The sequence below is a fragment of the Mesoplodon densirostris genome, chromosome 9, assembly GCF_025265405.1.
Source record: "Mesoplodon densirostris isolate mMesDen1 chromosome 9, mMesDen1 primary haplotype, whole genome shotgun sequence".
NCBI classification, from domain to species: Eukaryota; Metazoa; Chordata; class Mammalia; order Artiodactyla; family Ziphiidae; genus Mesoplodon; species Mesoplodon densirostris.
The window spans coordinates 92283154-92307654 of record NC_082669.1 but is presented as its reverse complement, the minus strand read 5'-3'; the positions used below and the strand labels follow the sequence as shown (position 1 = coordinate 92307654).

At 42.7% G+C, this 24501-nt stretch overlaps 1 long non-coding RNA gene across 1 annotated transcript in view; it reads left to right on the top strand.

Annotated features, from left to right (window-relative positions):
- LOC132496325 (uncharacterized) overlaps positions 1 to 22879 on the top strand; it is a 111874-nt gene extending 88995 nt beyond the window's left edge. The window contains exons 4-6 of the long non-coding RNA XR_009533394.1: positions 19620 to 19675; positions 20786 to 20867; positions 22749 to 22879. This is a non-coding gene — a long non-coding RNA (uncharacterized LOC132496325). The remainder of the gene's footprint in view (positions 1 to 19619; positions 19676 to 20785; positions 20868 to 22748) is intronic.
- Positions 22880 to 24501: the final 1622 nt, after the last annotated feature.

Here is a 24501-nt window from a genome sequence, read left to right as displayed (position 1 = left end):
CGAGGTGACTGAGAGGCAGGGGTGGAAATCCAGGTTGCTGGTGACGGGACTGAGAATAAGAATCAGGGTTTTCCGACTGCTTGCTCAGTACTCCCTGCACCGCACCGTGTGTCCTCCCTAATGAAGGATCTTTTCTGTAGTTTTATGTCACTGGTACCATGTCCTTAACCCTTTTTGGTACCCTCCATTAGAGCACTTCAGAAGACTCTGGTGCTTTAAGGTATCATTATTAAACCATGGCAATTGTATAGATCATCAAACCTTAGTGCATTTTTCTTCTGTTAAAATATATTAGGGTCAACCCACATTTATTTTTTTCCCTCCAAGGTGTTTTATAAGTTGGCCTCAACATTATGTGGGTCATTTGTTCTGAAAAATCGTTGCAGAATAAATTCTTAAAAGTTGTCCAGTGGTTAAGACTCGCCTTCCAATGCAGGGGGTGCGGGTTCAGTCCCTGGTTGGGGAGCTAAGATCCCACATGCCTCAGGGCCAAAAAACCAAAACATAAAACAGAAACAATATTGTAACAAATTCAATAAAGACTTTAAAATATGGTCCACATCAAAAAATCCCCCCCCAAAATTGTCAATAATTAAATAATTTCAATAGGAAAAATGTTAGTGATCCTAAGCCCTCAAACTGACATCCATTTATACTAACACAACACTACATTCAGTTAGAAACTGACATAACTGCTTCAAGGAGTAGCATAGTTACCATAACATGAGGTAAAAAGACATTATATTCCCTGTAATATGGCTCTTTGTCCACTTTTCTTGAGCTTTTGTAGCCTCTGTACACAGAGTTTAAGACCACAATCGAAAACAAAAAATACCATGATTTGGTAACAAAATATCTTTTTTAAAAATAAATTTATTTATTTATTTTTGGCTGCATTGGGTCTTCGTTGCTGTGCACTAGTTGAGGCGAGCGGGGGCTACTCTTCATTGCGGTGCAAGGGCTTCTCATTGCGGTGGCTTCTCTTGTTGCGGAGCATGGACTCTAGGCGTGCCAGCTTCAGTAGTTGTGGCACGCGGGCTCAGTAGTTGTGGCTCACAGCTCTAGAGCCTAGGGTCAGTAGTGGTGGCACACGGGCTTAGTTGCTCCGTGGCATGTGGCATCTTCCCAGACCAGGGCTCAAACCCGTGTCCCCTGAATTGGCAGGCGGATTCTTAACCACTGCGCCACCAGGGAAGTCCCCAGAATATCTCTTAAATTCTGTTTAATGCAAAACAATCAAATAGTATATAGACAACTCAATGGAAACCATGTATTTACTTTTATTTTATTTATTTATTTTTTTTGCTGTACGCGGGCCTCTCGCTGTTGTGGCCTCTCCCACTGCGGAGCACAGGCTCCGGACGCGCAGGCTCAGCGGCCCTGGCTGACGGGCCCAGCCGCTCCGCGGCACATGGGATCCTCCCGGATCGGGGCACGAACCGGCGTCCGCCGCATCGGCAGGCGGACTCTCAACCACTGCGCCACCAGGGAAGCCCCCAAACCATGTATTTTTGAAGGTTAAATGCCTGAAGTTATCAGTGTAGTGAACTAACAAACCCCAAGTATTGTGAAATGAGAACTTACAGACAACATGCTGCAGCTCTAAAACCACAGTGATGTCCACTGGGTACTTTCGTCCTTTGGTGTGCAGCTGGCCTTCAGGTGCTCCATATACAAATACATAGTAGTAGTACTTAAATGCTGAGAAATGCCGCATACCGAAAATTGGGGTGTTGGAAGAAACTGCCTGTCAAGCTGAGATGTCTTATTTCAGCTGGGAGTATGGGTGTATTTGAAATGGAAACAGGTAGAGGGTGTGTGTGTGTGTGTGTGTGTGTGTGTGTGTGTGTTTGAAATGGAAACAGGTAGAGGGTGTGAGTGTATTTGAAATGGAAACAGGTAGAGGGTGTGTGTGTGTGTGTGTGTGTGTGTGTGTGTGTGTATGTGTGTGGTGGCCAGGTTAATTGAAAAAAGAAAAGAAAACCAGTTTTTTACAATTTCTTAAAGGTGTATATGCAAGTAAACCCCTCTTTCCCTTTCTCCTTTCTCCTCAGCTCTGAGACTTATCATTTAGTTTCAATTTTTTTCACAGCCACTGAGCTTTTACTTCTTATAATTTGTTACACCTTTTTGTAGCATAGAATGAGTAATTGATATATTGCTTAGCTAGCTTGTAATCAGTGGTGAATAATGTTCAACATCCTATTTGTAGAGAATGATCATCCTTTAGTATTCTGTAGTCTTCTGCTGTTACAGGTGTGCTTAAAATTTAGATGACTGCTTCTAACCAAAGAAATCATCCCTTAGCTGACTCTGCCTGGAAAAGCTGAAATATATCATTGGGATATTTCTAGTTCATTCAGTGTTAATACTCCTCTGATGCCTAAAATAGTTTCGGGTGTAGTTCTGTCTGCACTCGAGGAATGGTGGTCTTTATAATTTGATTTAGTAGTAACAGTAAATTTTTAGGACATGAACTTTACAAAAGTAAAAAAAATTATTCCACATATTTTTGTAGTAACATTTTCTATTTCATGAGGATGACTGGAAAACTCATTTGACATTTTTTCAAACACACTAGTCAGGAAGTGGTGCTCTCAAATTTCTTTCCCTTTTTTTCTCCCTTTTGTCAGCAGGTGGCGTCTTACTGTTTCCTATCTCTTTTCCTTTTTATTCCTTTCCTTCCTCCCCGCCCCCCTTGGCAAACATTTGTCACAAGAATGGATGCTGTTATTTAAAAAAGTCTGACTGTGACATGTTGTCTTTTCAAAAGGACAAGAAGGAAATGAAACAGGTTTTCATTGCTTAAGGCATAATACAACTGGTTAATTTTCTCTGCCAACATATCCTTTAGAAGCAGATGTTGCATTTAACTTTGGCTTTGTAATTCTATTATGTTGCTTTGCATGTAGATGGCTCCTCTTTTCTCTTTTAGGTAGATGGGCACCTTTTGTTAATTTTTACCTTTTTTTAAATACTAGGCTATTTTCCAAAGAAAAATTCTTTGATGTACAGATAAATAGATTAAAATACATTTGTGCTTAGTTTTGGGAGTAAAACTGGTAACAGTGATTTGGGCTAGTCATTGTGAATATGAAGTACCCATAAAGACTTATGATTGGGTAGAAAACATATACAACTTAGTGAAAGATTGTTAATGACTGGAATAGGATTTAATTAATATGTATTATAAAACCAGACTGCATGTGGGACAGTGTGTCTGAGTTAATTAAATACTCTAAGGAGTACTACAAACCCCACACCCCTTATCCCTTTTCCTGTCCTTTCTCCATCACTAAATAGTTATTAAATGTTTCCAGAATGAATATTACATAAAAAACAAGTATATGGCATTGTCTTTGCTGTCAAGGATACAAACTTATTGAATGTAATTTGTTAGTCCACTTTCCTGCTTTAGGAAGAATATTAGGGTAAGCTCATTTAATCTTTGACATACTATTACCTCTCATCTCTGCTTGTCTAAATCCAAGTTTCAGGTCTGCCATATTCTTCATGATTATCTTAATTCTCCCCCCACCCCCTCCACTTACCTGCTCCACCTCCAAAAACAGTGGTCTCACACTCCTCTGAACATCCTTCATGTTTATGTAAACTCTTTTCTTGGCCTTGTTACTTACTACTTTGTAGTATAGTTACTTACAGTTGCTGAACTTAAAGCATCTTGATTCTCAGTAGTTTTCAGCACAATATCCTGCATAGAAATGCTTTTCATTAAGTGATTTACTGAATGCTTATTGGATATTAACTTTATAAGTGCATGGGCTTTTAGAGTCAGTCATACCTGGGTTTGAAACTCAGCTCTGTGATTTTGGCCAAGCCTTAACCTCTCTGAATTTCAGTTTTCTCATCTGCAAGCTGGGGCTGATAAGGACTACTTGATAGAGATGTTGTTCAGATAAAAACCAATGTTGTAGGTAAAACACAGTGCCTGGGACATAGTAGCTGCTCAGTAAATCTTGGTGTGTGTCCACGTGTCCTCCCAGGACATACACTCATATATACATACACGCATGGTGTATGTGCAAGATGCTGGGCACTAGAAGAAAGTCAGAACCATACAGGTCCTATGCCCATGTTGCTTAAAGAGAAAATAAAGCCATGCAGGTAGAAAACGATGGTGCTATTGGGACATTAGAGACAGAGTGCCGTGGGAGTTCACTCCTTTCTCCCCGAGAAGAATGGATATGGTTTGTGGAAAGTTTCGATACAAAAGGTGGCAATTGTGCAGAAAGTAAAAGAATGGGTAGGGCTTGAATGGGTGGAGCTGGAGTCTAGAGCAGTAGATAAATATTTTAAAAGGTGTGTCTTTTCAAAAACTATTGTTGTGCAGTAGAACTTTCTGGTCAAAGACTGAGATTGGAGATGGATATCTGTACTGATCTGCAAATAGTTTTCTTAGAAACTTGCCAAGTGCCTATGTGTGTTCTCAGATGGCCTATTCTTTTTGGTTCAGGTATGGTAGTTGCTACCAAGAATGTTGGAAATGATAAAATAGCTTGGCAGGAACTTCACTAGTACTCTAGCTTTGGTATTTTATAGTGCTACATTGGGCATATTACCCATGGATGTGGAGAAGAAGAAATTAACTTGGTGACTGTCCCTAAAGAGGTGCGTGGTTCACGAACCCTCTCCTTTTCCTCAACCCCTGCTTAGCTCTGCTGCTCCAAGGAGAACCTGCAGGAGCTGGAGGGGGTGCTGCACTGCCACTGGGGGTACAAGAGAGGATGTTAAACCCATCTACTCTAGAGCTATACAATAGATGAGAAATTTCTGTATAGAAATATGTTTAGCAGAAATTGCATTTGAGGACAGGCACTTCTTTGGAATTGGCAGGTGGCTGATGTATCTTATATAAAATAATGAGGTTCCACTGACCTGTGGCCAGGAAGGGGCTGGTCTCTCCTGGCCAGTCACCTTTCTTTGCCCCACCTTCAAATGCTCTCCATTTCTTTTACTGTTTAAATAGGAAATCAAGGTGCTAGAATCCCCCAGGGTTATGGGTATGAAGGTTGTGGGCGTGTGAATGGGTCAGGGCTCTGCCCTTCATGGGACCCTAACCCTTTCCTCTCCCAGTTTTGGAGAAATCATCCCCAATGGTTAACTCCCTTCTTCAAGACCACAAGCCCCCAACCTTCATACCCATAGCACTGGAGAATATTCTAGCACTTAATTCCTTTTGTCCCCACTTTAAGAACGCAAAGGTTTTCCAGGGTAGTCTACCGCATACCTGGAGAATTCTCTTTTGTTCTAAAACTCCAGCCAAAAAAAAATGTGTTTACAGCTGCTAACATTTATTGTGTACTTACTTGGAGTCAGATGCTTTTCCAGAAGACCATTAAGTATCTTCATTTTAATATACCTAACAACCCTGGAAGATATAATTCCCATTTTAATATCTAAGTAAATTGTGGCTTATGGGGTTTGACCAGGGCGCCTGCAGCTAGTGAGTAGAAGAATCTGAATATGACCTTAGGTCTTTGATTACTAAACTGTGGAAGGTGGGTGCTGAGTTCTCACTTTGCCAATGACTGTTTCATCTTGGGTATGTTTCTTAAGTGTATTTCCTTATCTTAAGAAAAATCAGTGTAGTAGAGTAGTTACATTCCAAAGTATCCTTCTGTGTAAAAAAAATCTGTGATCCTACTAACTGCTGTTTTACTTCCAATCTTTTCCAGCAAGAAGAATGATTTTGAAATTGTAAAGTGTACAGAACTGCAGCAGTGTCTTGGGAAGTGTAGCTCAGTGTGGAGGAGATAGCCAGTGATGACTGTTATAAATTAGTGGTTCTCAAACTCTCTAGTTTGCTGAAGGAGCTTGCAAATATCTCAAAAGACCTCAGTGTTTACTAAATGTTGACACATCATACAGAATTTAAAAGGGGTTGAAGACAGGAGAAAAACAACCTTTTTCCAAATTTTAAATAAAGCAAGAGGTTCTAGAAACCAAATGCATGCTCTGGCTATTGATCACCAACGAAACATAGAGTTAAATAGATGATTTGTGAACTTTTTGAAAAGTATATGGTATTAGTAGGTCCAGTATGAGTTCACTAAAGGACAAATAATATAAAACTAACTTTGTTTCCTTTTGTGAAAAAGTTCACAGGTTGTTGACTTGTTTTGTCTTGATTTTCCTGAAGCATTTGACCAAAAATTCTATGAAGACAGTTATGTGCTGATTAGATCAGTGGTTTCCTTTTTATCCCCCCTCCCCGCTCCCGCCCTGCTTCCCCACCCCTTGCCATATTCTCACCTCACTTTATGCCTATCCGAAGGGAACTACTGAGAAAAGAGCCCAGGAAAAACCATATGGTGAAAAAGCTCATCCAGGTCTACTGCAGCCGCTCCCTAGACTGGGATTTGAGAAAAACTAACAGATGTTTTCAAACTTTTGCGAGGGCAGGGAGTCCTTTCATCAAATGAAATGAAACTCTACCATATAAAACACATAAAGTGACATTTCCTAGTACTATAAATTTTTTTGGAGTTTACATTTATAATGTTTACTGAAGAGTCAGCAAGAGCAATGAAGCTCTTAAGATATAATGAAACACTTTTAAAAATCTGGTGTTGATGATAACTGTATAATAATAGCTGTATTCACGTTATCAGCTGTGTTTAATAAACATATACTTTGCTTTAAATGCATCATATATTTTTTAAAAAATCTGTTCTCATAGATAATTACTTGCAAATTATAATGAGAGTTCTTTGTTTTTGTTTTGCTTTTAAATAACTTGCCTTGGGATCCCAGGATGTTTTTCAGTTCAACCAATCTAAGGTAGGGAATATTTGTTTCAAAATCGTAACCCTGTAACTAAACGTAAGGAAACAATAGCTCACATTCCTTATCATAAATCTAAAGTCATACAGGAAACATCTAATTCTTAGAATAAATATTTACCCGCTCTCAAGTAGGGTATTATCACAAAGGACTTTCTACTGTGATGAAAGCAAGGCCCGACCAGATGCCCCCGGTGCCCCGCCCGCATTTAAGGGCAGCCGACACTGGGGTGCGGTTTGTATTCATGTGCTTACTTGAACAACCTCTTGAGAGCAGACTGTGCACACAGTATTTTTCACACGACCGGGTGGAGCTACAGCTTCCCTTCCCAGTGTCACACTTACAAGAAGTCCACATGTGCACATGGAGGTGGCAGGGGAGCCTGCTACAGGGATCGCCTGGATCTCCCAGACAGGATCTTTGGCACATGATGCTGTGTGTCCGCAGTGGGTGAGAAGCTTGCGTATAAACCATTTCAGTGTCATTTAAAAAAAAATTACAGCTTTTAAAACATCAAAATTCAAATAAAATTCAAATAATATTTGAACATTAGAAACAGATGGTGGTGTATCCTTGGAGCATTTCCATAGTAGTCTTTTTAAAAACATTAGTCTGATATTGACTGGATGCTGATTATGTTAGGAAAAATGTTTGGTTCCCTGTGGAATACGGAGATAGAGTTGGGGACAGCCAGGTAGTGCAGATGAGAAAAATACAACAATTCAGGAAGTGCATTTATGTACACAAAAGAAAGAGCAAAGTAACTTTGAGTACAAAGTGGGGTAATGACCTCTTCTGGCCAGGAACACAGGGAAGGGTTCCTGGAATAAAAGACATTTGTGGAGGCCCTTGAGGACATACAGGACTTGGGTATGAGAATATTAAGGAGAAGAGATGTTGTTCTAGGGCACCACATCTTTTGGGAAAGTGTAATTGTAGAGGAAGATGATGTAGATATCACTACCCTCTTAGATTACCTTCTTCATTAATAAATTAGCTCTATATACATTTAAAAATATAATCCATTCTAAGAAATTCAAAGAGAGATCCTTTTTATATATTGAAATATGCCTGGGGTTTCTTTCAAAGTCATTACTGTGAGACAGTGATTTACTTGTTCTTTAGACCTTTCCAGTGATACTTTGCCCAACCTGGCTGCCACTTTAAGACCTACCTGCATCATAAATGTGCACTAAAACTGACCTCTGCAAGAATTATAGCCATTCATTTGTTCAGTTGTTCACCCACGCTGGTATATTGAACAACTGTTAATGTGCCAGGTCCTGGAGAGTTCTAGGCACCCAGCAGTGAACAGGTCCAAACTGGACAGGTGGATTGGATGCCTGGAAACCACCTGAAGTTCTTATCATTAAACTTACCATTAAAAAGATAACAGTGCAACTTTCACTACAAACTGATAACAGCATAAAGAGTACACCTCCCAGAGCTTTTACATTTTAACAGGGATCAAAGCTTTGCTTCGAACTGTTTCTAATCAGGCAGCGTGTAAGGGGAATTGTGGTTTGAGCTCTGGGACTTTTCCAGCTTATATGGCTTTTTTGAGCAGCAGGGTTAAAGGTGGGGACTGGCTCTGATAATATTCCTCCCAGAAAAGTAGCTTAAAGAAAGCCCTACTGCACAGGGAAAATCAGTTAGATATCCCATAATGGAACAGAGCTCTTGTTACAATTTTGCCTTTTGGGGGTGCCAGAGAGCCGAACACAGAGAAGGAAGGAGTATAGCACAGGGCAGGTGCACAGGGTGCCCTGCTGTTGGTAGCCAGGCAAGTCACTTACCCTCTGGATGCAGCTATAAATAGGGATAATAATGATAATAGTACCCACCTCAAAGAATTGTTGAGGGTCAAATAATATATACAGAGCATTTAGAATTGTGCTTGCCATAGAGTGTAAACATTATATTAAAGTTAGCTATTATTTCTTTTAGCTATGCGTTTTGGCAGTTTGTTGATTTTCTGAGAACATATAAGAGATACCCAGTAAGAGTGGATAAGAAGATAGTTCAAGTGAGGATGGATAATTCCTTCTTTCCCCGCCTCCTACTCCACAGACCCTAGAGTTGTTTGTTTTGTGAGGTAGTAACATCATATTTGAATGTATGACCTTGAAAAATTATGATTAAGTAGTTCTGGGCAAAGCTCTAGTGGTTGGAAAATAAGTCAGGCCTCCCACACATACCTGCTCAGCCAAGAATTTGTTTGCCCCAGGAACCGTGGGTGGGCGGGAATGGAAGCAAGCACACACCCGGGCTTATGTGAACTCTCTGTTCTGGCTTGAGACTGTGGTGTCACCCTTCTTCCTCCGCTCACCAGTGCTTTCTGGTCATTTCTCTTCATTCTCAATTCTAGAGAAACAAATATTTTTATTTTTTAAAAAATGCTTTTCTCTCTCTCCTTTCCCCGACTCCAGGGAACTTCCACCCTGCCCACCCCCCCACCCCCCACCTTCCTGCTTGTTTGTTAGCTAAAGTTTGGGTCTTTATTTGTCCCTTGGTATTGCACTTGTGCAAATTTCTCCCAAGCCCAGGAAGGCAACATGCAGCGTAAGATGATGAACTGTAGGGCTCCCTGCATGGATCCCAAGTTTCAGGGTCTGGGGCAAGGCCCTCTAGAAATGTCCTGGAATTTTCTGTTAGTTCTTGTAACCAGGGATAGAGGCCCCCCTGCCTTTACACTGGGGCATATCACAGGTACTCCTGCAGGCTGTCTCCTGTCTGTATCCTGGGGAGACTGGTGAGGGGTTTTTCCACACAGCACTGCAGAGAGGGGCTTGTTTTCCCGTTCCTGTGAAGTGCGCCACATCGGGACATGTGGTCTGTGTGACCTTCAGTTATTCCTGGCTTGGTTCGTGTTTTTATTGTTAGCCTATTTAGCCTTCAATCCCATTGTCCAAGTTAAGTCCTGTCATTAGAGCAGGTGTGTTCTTTTTCTGGGTGTGAGAGGGGGCCTGTTTCGGGGCCTACCCTGGAGGAGGCATCCTGGGAGAGGGTGGCAAGAGGCCTCTCAGGCCTCGGGAAATCTCCTTGGTGGGAGCTAAGCTTAGAAAGTTACTTAACCTCTCTGAGCCTACGTACTCACACCTCCCATCCATTTAAATCTACCCATGGGTTGTTCTAAAGGTGAACATTGGGGACTTCCCTGGTGGTCCAGTGGAAGAGAATCCGCCTTCCAATGCAGGGGACTCGGGTTCGATCCCTGGTCAGGGAACTAAGATCCCACATGCTGCAGGGCAACTAAGCCTGTGTGCCACAGCTACTGAGCCTGCGCGCCTCAACTAGAGAGCCCACGTGCCACAAACTACAGAGCCCACACACCCTCAAGCCTGCGTGCCACAACTAGAGAGAAGCCTGGGCGCCACAACCAAAGATCCCTCATGCTGCAGCTAAGACCCGACACAGCCATACATACATACATAAACAAACAAACAAACTTTGAATAAATAAATAAAAGGTGAACGTGAAACTGTGTGGGATGTAGGCAGCCCTCAGTAACGGCTCCTTTCCCTCCATTTCTTTGTTGGACTATGGAACCCAGGCTTATTGTGGGGATAGTAGGTATTCGGCAGATTCTTCCTAATGACCTGACCAGGTGTCAGGATGGGAGACTGATATTTGGGGGGCCTTTGCCCTTCAGTCAGCGCCTAGGTGGGTCTTCCTGAAAGAAGCATCCTTCTCCCTCGTGGCCGGCTGAGGAATTGGAGCAGGGGGCGGGCCGCAAAAACCCACTTTGAATTTTGCCACTTTATTTCCCCTCTAGTTTGCTCAGATATAAGGAAGAACTGGCAAAATTAAAAATAAAAAAAATTTTGTTTTGAAAATTCTACTCTATTGACAAATAGCCTCAGATCACGAGTAACCACCAGACATCCTGTTCCTCAGCATGTTTGCTGGTCGTTCCTGGGGCAGCCGCCCTGCACGGGTGTTGCTGTGCTCAGGGCTTTGCACGGGCATTTTTCACCTTGAAGCATATCCGTGTCCTCTGTTACTCAGCCCAGGCCACCTCTTACTGCCACTGTAAAACCTGTAGGATGAAAAGAAATCAATATGATCAAAGCTGCATCTGGCCAGTCTGTTGCACCATCCTGCCCTTTTCCATTTTACAAATCTAGCATTTTTTTGGTAAAAAGATATGCTAATATAAGTTTATCGATTGTATGACTTGATGTTAGGCCAGAAGACTTCTGCTGTCCTCTGAAATACATATATATCTCAAAGCTATTTTTTTAAGTCTCATGAAGTGCAATAAAGACTTCATTCAGTCCTAGGGGCTTCCCTGGTGGCGCAGTGGTTAAGAATCCGCCTGCCAATGCAGGGGATACGGGTTCGAGCCCTGGTCCGGGAAGATCCCACATGCCACGGAGCAGCTAAGCCCGTGAGCCACAACTACTGAGCCCATGCGCCGCAACTACTGAAGCCCATGTGCCTAGAGCCCACGCTCCGCAACAAAAGCCACCGCAATGAGATGCCCGCGCACTGCAACAAAAAGTAGCCCACGTTCACCGCAACTAGAGAAAGCCTGCGCACTGCAATGAAGACCAGACGCAGCCATAAATAAATAAATAAATAAATAAATAAATAAATAAATTTATTTATTAAAAAAAAAAAGACTTCATTCACTCCTAGACTAACGTTCTCATGGAGACGATTAACTGTGCCTCCCTCTATAAAAAGGAAACAGGGCAGCAGTTCATATGCAGATACCCCGCCACCCACTGCGAGGAGGTCAGCATCCTCCTCAGCCTTGCCCCACAGCCACGGGAATTGGCCGGGTGGGTGCCCACAGAGCCCAGACCCGTTCTGTTGCCACCCAGGGCAGCAGCACGGGAAAGAAGGTGGGACTTAAGGAAGCGGGCTGTGCGGGAGGCAAGGGTGGCAGTGTGTTCATAGTCGTCTGTGGGGGGAAGACGTTGGGGCTGATGCAGAGCCAGGCTCTGGCGGACAGTTTTCTGGTCTCAGGTGTGGGTTCACCTGTCGTCATCTGTTCTTTGGGAAGGGTGCTGGTGCGGTTTATAGAAATCCTCCCAAAGAGTAATTATGGTCATTAGCAATGGTTCTGTAGTTCCCAGATGTATTCACCTGCCTGTCATGGCCCTGTCACTCCCCTGAGGCCATCAGAACGGCCCTTCACATACTCGTCATGTTTTGAGAATTGCCGCTGGTGGTGTACAGAGCAGATTAATTGGGTGTAGATGCTTAGGAAGACAAGAACTGATGGTAAAGGCTTGCGTGAATTAGGAAAAGTTTGAAGACAGAGTTTTGTTTCTGGTATGCAGCGTTTTAGCATAAAGGCTTACAAAGTATCGCCAGGGTCTTTTGCCAGTAGTGGCCCTGTACTTGCTTTAGTGATATACTTATTCCAAACTTGGGGGAAATGCCATGGATGCATTTTCTGCAGGCTTCCCAGTAACTATGGAAGATTTTTTTTTAATATTTTTTAAACTTTTGGGAAAATTATTTGTATTATTAAATAGCATAGTAAATACGTGTATTTAGATACATAAATAAAAGCAAAATATTGGGACTGTTTTTAAACAGCTATTAACAATAATTAGATCAAAACATACCTAAAATGATAAACCTTAAAGCCACAGTAATTCACAGTAATGTCTTTCTATGTAGAAAAGGTTCATTCAAATTAACTTCTCTCCCAATGTCAGAATTCCTTCTGCAACGTGCCTAAGATGTGATAATTTTTTTTTTTGCGGTACGCAGGCCTCTCACTGTTGTGGCCTCTCCCGTTGCGGAGCACAGGCTCCGGACGCGCAGGCTCAGCGGCCATGGCTCACGGGCCCAGCCGCTCCGCGGCATGTGGGATCTTCCCGGACCGGGGCACGAACCCGTGTCCCCTGCATGGGCAGGCGGACTCTCCACCACTGCACCACCAGGGAAGCCCCAGATGTGATAATTTAGGCATCATCTTCTTTCTCTTCACTTCCCTCCTCTCCTCTTCCTTCCTTCACCTACCAGCTGATGCGTGCTGTGTCCAGCTCACTATGGCAGGCACTGCAGATACACAGGTAAATACTCATGACCCCTCCCTCAGAGGCCTCCCAGTCTAAAAGTATGTACAGCAGGATGAGGATGTGCAGGGAGGAGGCGTGTGAGGTTACCTGGGTGAGAGGCGCCCACTCTCAGCCTGTTTGGAGGGAGAGAGACAGCATACGATTCACAGAGGTTATGTGGAAGCTGAGCTTTCAAGCCTGAAGGGGTGGCCTAGAAATGAAAAAGCATCCCAGGCACGGTACTTGTGTGAGAGTCGTGAAAGCACGTTCGGGGAATGGCATGCATGCAGCCTGGCATAGCTGTGGTGCTTGATGCTGGGGAGGAGGAGGGTAGCAGGATGAGGCTGTCTCAGCAGTGATGGGAGCTCACCGCTTTGCAAAAAAAAAGAAAGAAAGAAAGAAAGAAAAACTGTTCTCTGGCTGAGAACCGTATTTTGTTAGAAAGTGTGTCCTTGTATTGTGCCGAGTCTGTCTCCTTTTCTGTTTTACCTTTGAGTTCAAGCCGCAGGAGCAGCCCAGAATGAGCCTGCCTGCTCTTTGCCACCTGCCTTTATGTGTAAGTGGTGTTTTGCTTCTTTAAGTCTTGCCCCAGGCTGTGTATACCTTTGTCCTTCTTAATAGGTTTTGGTTAGTCGTTTGTTTCCTTAACATAACCCAATGATAATTCCAGTTGGTCCTTTTAGAATCTACAGTTGATTGTGATTGCCTAGATTGATCTCACAGATCTCCAAAGCAGCTGCTGCTGCTGTTGCTGCTGTACCCTCTTGTCTGTCGGCCTCGTTTCTGCCAGGTTCCTCCCTCTGTGGTTTCACAGGATACCAGAGGGTAGGAAGCAATCAGAGGTGTTAGTCCAGCATCTCCTCCACTTCTTCCCCACCACACCATTTCCTTTTGGTCACCTTATGGCTTTAGAGAAACAAAAAGTAGGCCTTTCTCACACATATGCCGGGGATCCTTGTCCTAGAGGAACAGTATTTTTCTTTACAATCTTATAACTATTATGTTTTACTTGAGAGGCAAACTAAGAAAGAAATATGTACCTGTGAAATGCTAATAAAAATTAATTAGGATTGAACTAAAATAGCTTAGAAGTTAAGGGTTGAGAGAGGCATGTTAAAGCTCAGGTTACATTTTCACATGAGTTATCTGTAATTTGGAAATATCAGTTATGTTCTGAATGAGAGATTTGGCCATGTGTGTAATATGAGACCCCTCTGTCTGAAAGTGCAGGGTTTGGGTGGGTCCTAGAGAGAGATTCTCAAAGCCTATTTGTTGATGGCAGCCGGTAATGTCGGTACCTGTAAGCAACCATTAGTCGACCACTCTTAACCCCTTGATAAAAATTCTGTACTTTCCAAGCCAGTGCCAGTGCCATGGTTGTCTATGGATTATCCTCTTTACAAAAAAAGGACGAGATGGAAAAGGTTCAGTAATTTTGGTTCTTTCACACCCTCAACTAGTGCTGAAGCTGGGAGCTTACCCTATAGCCGTGATCCTTTGTGCGAACCATTCTTCCACGTGGGGAAAGGATGAGTGAAGAAAAGGGAGAATAAAAAGAAAACCATATTTGGTTGCTCAAGTAGAAGTTTCAGATCTAATCAGTTAGCTAAGGATGCCCCAGAAGAGACTGTTTGCTTATTGCTGGGATTTAAGTATCCTACGCCGTGGAGGGCAAATTCTTATTTTTAATGTAAGAGTAAGAAAACAATTAGTCTTCAGTGCAGTAGTTTCAGTCTCCATCAGTGGTACTTATCGAGGGAGAGGGGAAGGAGGGAGGATAATAAATATTCTACCCCTGTGTACTCAAATGGTGGTCCATAGACCGGCGGCAGCAGCATCACCAGAGAGCCTACTAGAAATGCAGAGTCTCACGCCCCAACCCAGCGCTTCTGAATCAGAATCTGCATGTTAACAGACCCCCTGGCAATTCCTGTGCACATTGAAGTTTGAGAAGGACTGCTCTGGTGGGTGATGACAGTAACTGATTCACCATGAGCGATTTACCTGTCTTAGCACACTTTGAGAAAAGCTGAACAAATAAGGTATATCCGCCAAAAGTATTAAATGTTGAGAATCAGAGTTTAATTTTGTTTGTCACGGTTGACTAAACAGCAGATCCTGTTTAGGGGAGGACGGGGTTCTGTTTACTGCACAGATGATGTGCCCCCTGGCTTGGATAGCAAGTGAAGAGCTGCTTCCCTGCCCTAGAGTGGAATTGTTTCCATGACAACAGTTATGAGCTGTGATCTCCCCCTACCTCCCCCCACCCCATTAACCAACAGAGCAGAGAATTAAAAGAATACTTAAATTTTTTTTTTTTTAGAATTCGTCGTGTCCGTTTTTTACATCATGTTATCATCATGGGTTTCTCAGGGGAAAAGTCTGTGCAGAAAAGCGTAGCTTCCTCAGTGATGTGCAAACATTCCTTCTGGGCTAAGCTCAAACTGGTACAGCTGACAAAGGTCAGCGCTGGACCATGTTGGCCTAAGCCTGATTTTAAGAAGAATACTTGTGTTTGGTGTTTATTCTGCTGTACATCAACAGATCTTCAGTTGGAATATCTTCATGTTAAATAGTCATTAACTCCCATGGCCACATGTATTCAATGATCTTTCTCCTCACTTAGAGGAGCCTTTTATTTTCAGAGTAAACGAAAAATGCTAATACATAGTGGTGACCAGTGTCACAAGTACTTGAATATTCAATTTTTTTGTAATGTGATGTGATGATGTTTTTGTCTGTTCGATCTTTTCCACTGTCTGTGATGATCATATATTACTTCTTCACAGCTAAAAATGCACTAAGTTTTCTTTTATAAAAGTAATAACTGAAACAAAAAAACCCCTTTAGTGATAAAAAGATTGACTGCTAAAATCAGCCATTAAATGAGTTGGAGCTAATCCTAGGGTATTTTCTTAAAGTTTCATGAAGAACCTGTCAGCTTTTTAGAAGCACTGCTGTGCGTCACTGCTGCACTCCAGTCCAAGCCCCTGTAATTTCTTGCCTGGGCTGTTTCAGAAGCCTAAGAACTGGTCTTGCTGCTCCCTCCCTTGCTCTCACTTCAGTCTGTTCTCAACACAGCAGCCAGATCCTGTTTGCCTCTGCCCCAAACACCTCTGTTGCACTGCAGGGCCCTCAAAATAAAAGCCCAAGACCTTTGGGTACCCTAACAAGGTCGCTGTTTACCTCTCTGACCCCACATCCTACTACTGTCTCCCATGCATGCCCCGGGTCAGACAGGCCACACTTCTGTCTCAGGGCCTTTGCACTTGCTGATCCTCTGTCTGGAACTGTCTTTTCCCAAGATGTCTACATGACTCTTTTCCAAAAGAGGTCATGCTCTCTGTTCATATGTCAGTTTCTCAGTGAGGCGTTCCCTGACCATCCTATTTAAAATTTAACACCCTCCCAACATATTTTACATTTTACAAGCATACCTCATTGGATTGCACTTTGCTTTATTGCATTTTGCTTTATTGTGCTTTGCAAATGTTGTCTTTTTACAAATTGAACGTTTCTGGCAACTCTGTGTGAGATGATGGTTAGCATTTTATGGCAATAAGGAATTTTTAAAGTATGTATGTTGTTTTTTTTTTAGACATAATGCTGTTGCGCACTTAATAGACTACAGTATAGTGTAAGCATAACTTCTGTATTCAGTGGGAAACCAAAAAATGTGTGTGACTTGCTTTATTGAGGTCTGGAACCAGACCTGCAATGTCTCCAAGGTATACCTGTACTTAACATATGTTCACCGTTTGTCTCCTCTTAGAACTTTACGTCCTTGAGAAGCAGGGGTTTTGTCTTGTTCATTCTGTGTCCACAGCACCTAGAACCATGCCTGGCTTATTCAGGTGCACGCTGTTTGTTGAACGAGTGAGTGAAGTTGGCCCTTTCTAGCCCCCGATGACTAGATGTGAATGTAGAGTCAAGGGCATTGTGGAACTTCTTCCTATCAGTTTTGTTCTCATTCTCATTACATAAGAGGACTGAAATGTTAGAACATCTTTAAAGTGTAAACCACAGCTGTGAGCCATTTAAAACATTCTGTGCGGCGAGTTAGGAAATGTCGATTAGTTGTTGATTTGTAAGGCAAATAGGAGAATGACACAGTCAGTACACACCAGGTCTCCTGTGTGCCGAGTGTGCAGAGTCAGGCCCCAGGGACAGGAGGAGGTGCAGTGTATGGGGCCTCCTTCAGAGAGCTGCACACTTCGTTGCTGTCGGCCCCGTAGTCGTGGAGGCATCCCACAGCAAACTCAAAGCCTTCCATGCCCCGCTCCGAGGACCACTGCTTTGGGTGCTTGTGCACATGCGTGCGTGTCTATTTATTTGTTTTCCAGTGTTGTCTCGGCAAGGGTTTCCTTTGGCCGCCATTTATGTTTTCCTTTTTGTTTATAGTGTTTCTTAGTAGCCCACTGCTACAAGTCCTGTCTGCAGAGGTGCTACTCAAATGTATCTTGAACTTTGTGCCGTTTCTCTTTTAGTATCTTAAGATTTATTTTGGCTATGGAAGTCTAGGAAACAGTAAAGTTACGGAAGTGAGTTAGACAGTGCCCATCTAATTATTGACCCCCCCAGGGGCAGGACACATCAGGGAGGATGGAGCCCATTCAGGAAAGCCATATGGTCCGCCTGGCAAAATAATCCCTGTTTTGGCGACGGATGCAGCAGGTTCTAACGGCCCAACGCCATCATTCATTCATTAAGATATCTCTTGAGTGTCCACTGTTGTGGGACATGCTAATAAAATGAGCACAGTATTCACCTTTATGGAGCATCTTACAGTCTAGTGAGAGAAATAAACGAAATTAAATAATCACATAAACGTGTAATTATAAACGGTAGTAAGTGCTACAACGGAGAAGATCAAGATGCTATGGGAGCTTAAGATAAGGGAGTGTCCTAGTCTGGGGTCGTGTGACATAGGAGCTAGGAGCTGCAGATGACTAGGCACGTGTGTGCTTTGTGGGGAAGGTGGAGAATATGTGCATTCGTTTCTAGCCAGAGGAAGTGAGGTGTGCAACATCTCTGAGGCGTTGAGGGATCTATGCGTTTAAGAGAGTAAAAGAGGAGACCAGTGTGGCTGAAGTGTGAGGGTGACAGGAAGAGTGAGCACGGAGGAGGCTGGAGGGGTGAGCTGGGCCAGACCAAGGCTTGAGAGTCAGCTCTCGGGTGTTTATCATCAGACCCGTGCAGAGCATTAAAGGAGTCGAAGTAGGGCTGAGCCATGACCCGTTTTCTATTTTTAAATGTTTACTCTGGACACTTTGTGGATAATAGATTGGAAGGGAGGAAGCGGAAGCTGGGAAAATAGCAAGAAGTGTTTCATGTTTGTCCAGGAAAAGGATGATAGCAGCTTGGACTAGGATGGTGGTAGTGGAGGAGATAGGAGAACACTTGTCTGGAGAGAGAATATTGGAAGCCACTGGCATCTGAACTGTGATTGCTCTGACATGCTCACCCAACAATCTGCTGTTAATTTGGCTTGATCTGCCTGTTTGGTACCCATACCTGGGATTTCAGGCAGTATTTATTGACCAAAGAAATGTGAGTATGTTGGTCAAGCTGGATGGAGCAAGTGTCCAGGCTGTGTGATGACATATTTTTCATTGGAAATGAATCCATAGGCTTTGTGGCTTATCTGTCAATCTTTTATGAGCTTTGTTAACATGAATCAGTATTGACAAACATCATTTTTGAAACCTTAGTGAGATAGACTTTTGGAGCCAGCAGAGGGAGGGACAGAACCTGGACAGTTGTGAGTTCCCCGAGGTAAATGTCACCTGGTGGAGACTCTCTGAACTGCTACCTTTCCTAAGCAACACCCTCTTTTTTTTTTTTTTTTTTTTTTTTTTTTTCCTGTATGTGGGCCTCTCACTGTTGTGGCCTCTCCCATTGCGGAGCACAGGCTCCGGACGCACAGGCTCAGCAGCCATGGCTCACGGGCCCAGCCGCTCCGCGGCATGTGGGATCTTCCCGGACTGGGGCACGAACCCACGTCCCCTGCATCGGCAGGCGGACTCTCAACCACTGCACCACCAGGGAAGCCCCAACACCCTCTTTTTTTTTTTTTTTTTTTTTCTTTTTGCGGTATGCGGGCCTCTCACTGTTGTGGCCTCTCCCGTTGCGGAGCACAGGCTCCGGACGCGCAGGCCCAGCGGCCATGGCTCACGGGCCCAGCCGCTCCGCGGCATATGGGATCCTCCCAGACCGGGGCACGAACCCGTATCCCCTGCATCGGCAGGCGGACTCTTAACCACTGAGCCACCAGGGAGGCCCCCAACACCCTCTTTTTTGATGAATGCTTTTCCATTATCATTTTTAAAAATTTAAAGTAAACCTGTACTATCAATAGCTATATTCACCAGTTGTTTCTATCTTTAGAACAGAAATTATTTCACCCAGTGGGGAAGGGTGCTGCCACCTGAAACAGAATTTCAGAGGGAATGTAGTTTGAAAAGGCATATTAAATGTAGAAGGATTCAGAGTCAAGGAGAATCGTACCCTACATTGTTTCCCTATGCATCTATCTTTTTATTATTATGCCATGTTGATTTCTTTTGAAATCATAAAGTATTTGTTTTTCAAATCTCCTTTTATCGATACATGTAATGATATTGTCTTAATGGTTTTATTTAGGAACTCAGTAAAGTTAGGCAGTTGAAATAATTCACTAAAGTTTAATGAAGCCCCGTTGGTACTCTCAAGTCCGGAAGATATCAAACAACGATATAAAACATTATGTGTGCATTTGTGACCACTCACTAACAATATTTTCCTCATCTTTTGCAGGAGAAAATGGAAAAAACGGAGGTACTTTTAATGGAACAGGATAAACCACTGAACAGGTAACTACATTATCAGGGGTTGTGTACACATGTATTAGAGTTAATATTTGTGAAGTCCTTAGAAGGTTACCTGCACGCAGTAAATAACTACATAAGTGTTCACTACTATTAAGTTCCTTTAGCTGTACCTGAGCCTAAAACAAACCAGTCATACATCCAAAAACTACCCAACAAAAACAAACCATTTGCCCCTAAAGCAAGTGTGAACATCACATGGTCTCTGTGTGACCTCTTACAGTGGCCTGAGAAACTTAATTTCTTAATCTTTGAGCACTCAATTCATGATGACCTTGTGTCAGATCAGTTTCAGTTTTTTGAAACAAAACAAGCTTCTTTACAATTCTTGAAGAGCTTATCATTTGTGGAGATGGCTTCGTTTACAGGTGGCCACTGAAATGGCTTGTGGATAGTTAGTAAAGGTAGAGAGGATGGCATTAAGAACAGAACTCTCATTTTCTGATGATGCCGAGATTACTTGGAATAAGAAGTTTCAAACTATTGACCCTGCCCAGGCTCTGCCTTCACATCACAAAACTGTCGGTGTTATTAAGACCTACTGACACATTCAACAAACATTGATAAGGGGCCTATTATGTGCCTAGTGCTGTGCTTGGCCTTGAGATTGCAAAGATGAACATGTCACTTTTCTCCTCACCCACCCCATCTCTCTGGATCTGTACCGGTTCCTGCCTTCTTTACCTCACTGGGGACGAGACTGGGGTCTCCTGGCCAGAGTGATGCTCTAGATCCCACCTTCCCTCCCACCTTCAGCTCTTCTGTCTCCCCCGGCTCCACTCCCTCCACTCTTTATTCAGGGTGGGGAGAAAAACTCTGGGAGTGGAGGCCCCGCAGTCTGGTTTGGTAGTGTTAGACATTTCTCTAGAAGGCCTGCTTTCCCTGGACTTCTATGTCAGAGTTCACATAGTTCATTTTAAATATTCCATGGTTTTGTGTTTTGCTATGCTTCCCCTCTGGCATTTGGGGATATTATTATCTTTGGAAGTTACTTTTCTATTCAGAAGTGTGACATTATGAACTTGAGGGAGGCGGGCACTCGTGGTGTGCTCAGTGTGTCAGTGATTCTCATACCCTTTTTATTGGAACCCACAGGAAGAAATACGTGTCACGTTAGGACCCAGTGCACGCACTTGCGCACGTGGATGTATGGTTTCCCGATACATCTTCACTATATGTGAGTGTGATAGAATTTTCTAGTCTATTGTATTCTCTATCACTTTTTCTTTTTTTCTCTTTTTTCTCGCTTCATTTAAATGTTCCTCATAACCTACTAAATGGGTTTCATAACCTACTAGTCAGTAGTGCTTTGACAGACTTGCTGTATTTTTGTGCTATGGTAGGGGCACCCGCTTTCTTGCCTTTCTGTCCACATTCTGTGGTAAGGTGTGTGTATCTTTTATCCCTAAACGCCCCGCCCCGCAACTTGCCTTAACTTAGTTCTTTATGTGCGAAACTGTCTCCCTCGTTTGTAACTTAGCTTATGTTTCTGTTTTGTCACATACCATTCACTCCTCAGCTTTCTTTGTTTGAACTTTGACATTCCTCTCCTGACCAATAGACAAGAATTACTATTTCAAATGAAATAGATACCTCTGTGCTATTCGATCTTGCATATTAAATGTAATTTTTAAAAAGTAACACATGTATTTTTCATTAATTTCAATGTTTACTAAACTTTCATAGTGTGCAGGAAAGCTTGTATATTGGAATGCATTGAAGTTACCCACTTTAATCACTTAATCTCCTTAAGCATTTTTAGGATTTCTGGCTCAGCATCTAATAAACTGAAATGCGTTCATGCTATATCACTCAGTCAGGGAGCTGATATGTAATGAGGGAAAAGGATTTCATGGTAAAATTTGATTCCTTACCTTCATGTGTTTTTTCTTAACGGGACTATAATATGATAGTTTAGTAAAGCACCCAACAAGCCAGGATCTATTCAAAACTTTTGGAAGTGAGAATTCACTCTTCCAAGATAGTTAAGAACTTCATTTTAAATGTTGTAGGTTTGCAGCTTGATTTGTTAGATGAGAGATACATTTGGTTCTAGTTTGAAGGCTAGTGCTGGAAAAACAAGAAGCTAAAATCTATTGCTTTATCTGTTTTGAACCCCTTATCACAATATCGTGGTGACTTCTGTGCAGCAAAATTCTCACTGATTTCAGAGACAAGTTTATTTATAAAGGAATCATAATTATATACATCTAAGATTACTTAGTATGTACAATAAATTTTAATGGTTATAATGTGCAAAATGGTTCTTTTAACCTAAGATAAACCAGCATTCACCTGTCTTTGAAGATTCTTTCTAAGGTTTATAGGCAATAAATGAGACAGAATATCCCAGTTTGCTGAGTTAAAAAGATCTAATTTGAGTAGTCATAGAAGTTTCTAAATATTTTGTTATTGAAGCCAAGCCAAAGTTCATTTGGTTCTTTGAGTATGTTCTAATTTCAGTCACGATTAATGAAGCCTTTCCATGTAATTATAAATATAGCATATTTGCCAAAATTTAGCCAAATGTTAAATTATTATATTGTATTATTTTATATTGTTATAATATTACTTAGCCAAGTATTATAGGTGAACACATTCCTATACTTTACAATGATTTTAAATGCCATATAGCACAATTTGGATTGCTTTGTTTTGCCCTATCTAGGGTTTGAAAGTATTGGGAGAAGAGAATAAAGCAGACTTTGACAGCTAGTAGATGTTAAGGTATATTTACCAAAATCCTTTGACAAAAGTCATTATCTAGGATTTCATTTTGATTTCCCTTTTTTCTTTTCTTTTTTTTTTTTTTTTACTTTCTAAGGCAATTTTAAATGAATCATAAAGTATTTTTTTCCATTAAATAAATAGAGCATGCACAACAATTAAATTTTCTGATGTTTTCTTCTTAGTCTTAATTAATTAAGGAACACTAACTTCTTCCTGGACAACTGTTCCTCAGATATATTCTTCCTTCTTTTACTCACTAATTTCTTTGAAGATTGATTGAATCGGTGCAGTATTCTACAGCCATGTGCATTTATGTCATTTGGTCTAGGACACAATTAATGCATCATCTCTGCATGGAAGAGGACCTAGGAAGGTGCAGGTGATGCAGTGGTACCTTTCTGGCAGTCATATTGTCTCCAGGCAGTTGAAGGCCAGTCCTAGGAAGATGCCAGAGGGGCTGTACTGGTAGGTGATCCAGAACCCTCTCTAAATTGAGGAAAAACAAAAGGGAATATGCATAGCGCTAATGGAAGATCCTGTCTCGGAAGAGCTGAGTAAGCAGCTCATATAGAAATAAACCATGAGGACAAATCCTTCCAGCCTCTCCCAAGATGGCAGTCAGTGCTCTGTAGTTTCCTCATCACATCCCCATCGCCACCGAGACCGCGCCAACCTCGGTCATGTGTTTACCGTTAGAGGGGGTTATTTTCATTCCTTTCCATTCTCTGTACTCTTGCCTTTTGAGACAGCTACTACATGTTCTCTTACCTCCCCGATGATTTCTTCCAAGTAACCGTATAAGCGATCCTAAAACTTCGGTGTGAGCCCTGGGTCTTCCCTTTGTCCCGTTCCGTTCCTGACCAGTGAGCTCACAGGATTAGCACAGCATAGGCAGGGGCAGGTGCTAGAAGGTAGTGAAAGAGAGAGTTCAAATAAATACTTCAAAACTACTTCACTTGAATCCCTACTTTTTGAAAAAATTTAAGAAACCATAAAAGGCCTTTAACTAGGAAAAAACTTTTTGTTAAGAGTGAATTCTAGGGCTTCCCTGGTGGCTCAGTGGTTAAGAGTCCGCCTGCCGATGCAGGGGACACGGGTTCGTGCCCTGGTCCAGGAAGATCCCACATGCCGCGGAGCGGCTGGGCCCGTGAGCCATGGCTGCTGAGCCTGCGCGTCCAGAGCCTGTGCTCCGCAACGGGAGAGGCCACAACAGGGAGAGGCCCGCGTACTGCAAAAAAAAAAAAAAAAAGAGTGAATTCTAGTCTGTTTCCTAGCCTGCTCTTGTTTAGTCCTAGTGCACAGTACATGCCTGGAAATCAGTAGAAAAACACCAGAATGTATATTTGTTAGTCCCTTTAACCAGCAGCTTTGAGAGTATACAGAAGCAGGAGTTGATCCTTGCCCCCTGCCTGGCTCCGTTCATAGGCATTTGTGCCGCCCCCGCCCCGCGCCCCCATTTCAGAAGGTAGACCACGTTACCATCGGAGAAGGTTGTACTGGCTTCAGAGAATGGCACAGCTGAAAAGGATATTATTGATGGTTCCAGGGGACAAATTATGGCAGAAATCCGAACAGTATTTGGGAACATAAACTACCGTGAGTTTAATAACCCCCAAACAAGAACAACATGTATTTTTTTAAAAGTATTTATTTCATACTTGTCCAGTTTTTCTGGCCGTTTTCCTTTATTCATTTTCTGTGAGGGGAAACTGAAGTGAAAATAGAAATTATTTTTATCCCCTTTATTAAGGCACCTAGATTGATTGTGAAAAGCATGAGAAGTCACGTCAGGTAGCCAAGCACTTCTTTTAAAAGCATGAATAAAAGAAACAGAAGACAGGGCTTCCCTGGTGGCGCAGTGGTTGAGAGTCCACCTGCCGATGCAGGGGACACGGGTTCGTGCCCCGGTCCGGGAAGATCCCACATGCCGCGGAGCGCCTGGGCCCGTGAGCCATGGCCGCTGAGCCTGCGCGTCCGGAGCCTGTGCTCCGCAACGGGAAAGGCCACAGCAGTGAGAGGCCCTCATACTGCAAAAAAAAAAAAAAGAAAAGAAACAGAAGACAGTAAACAACAAGATATGA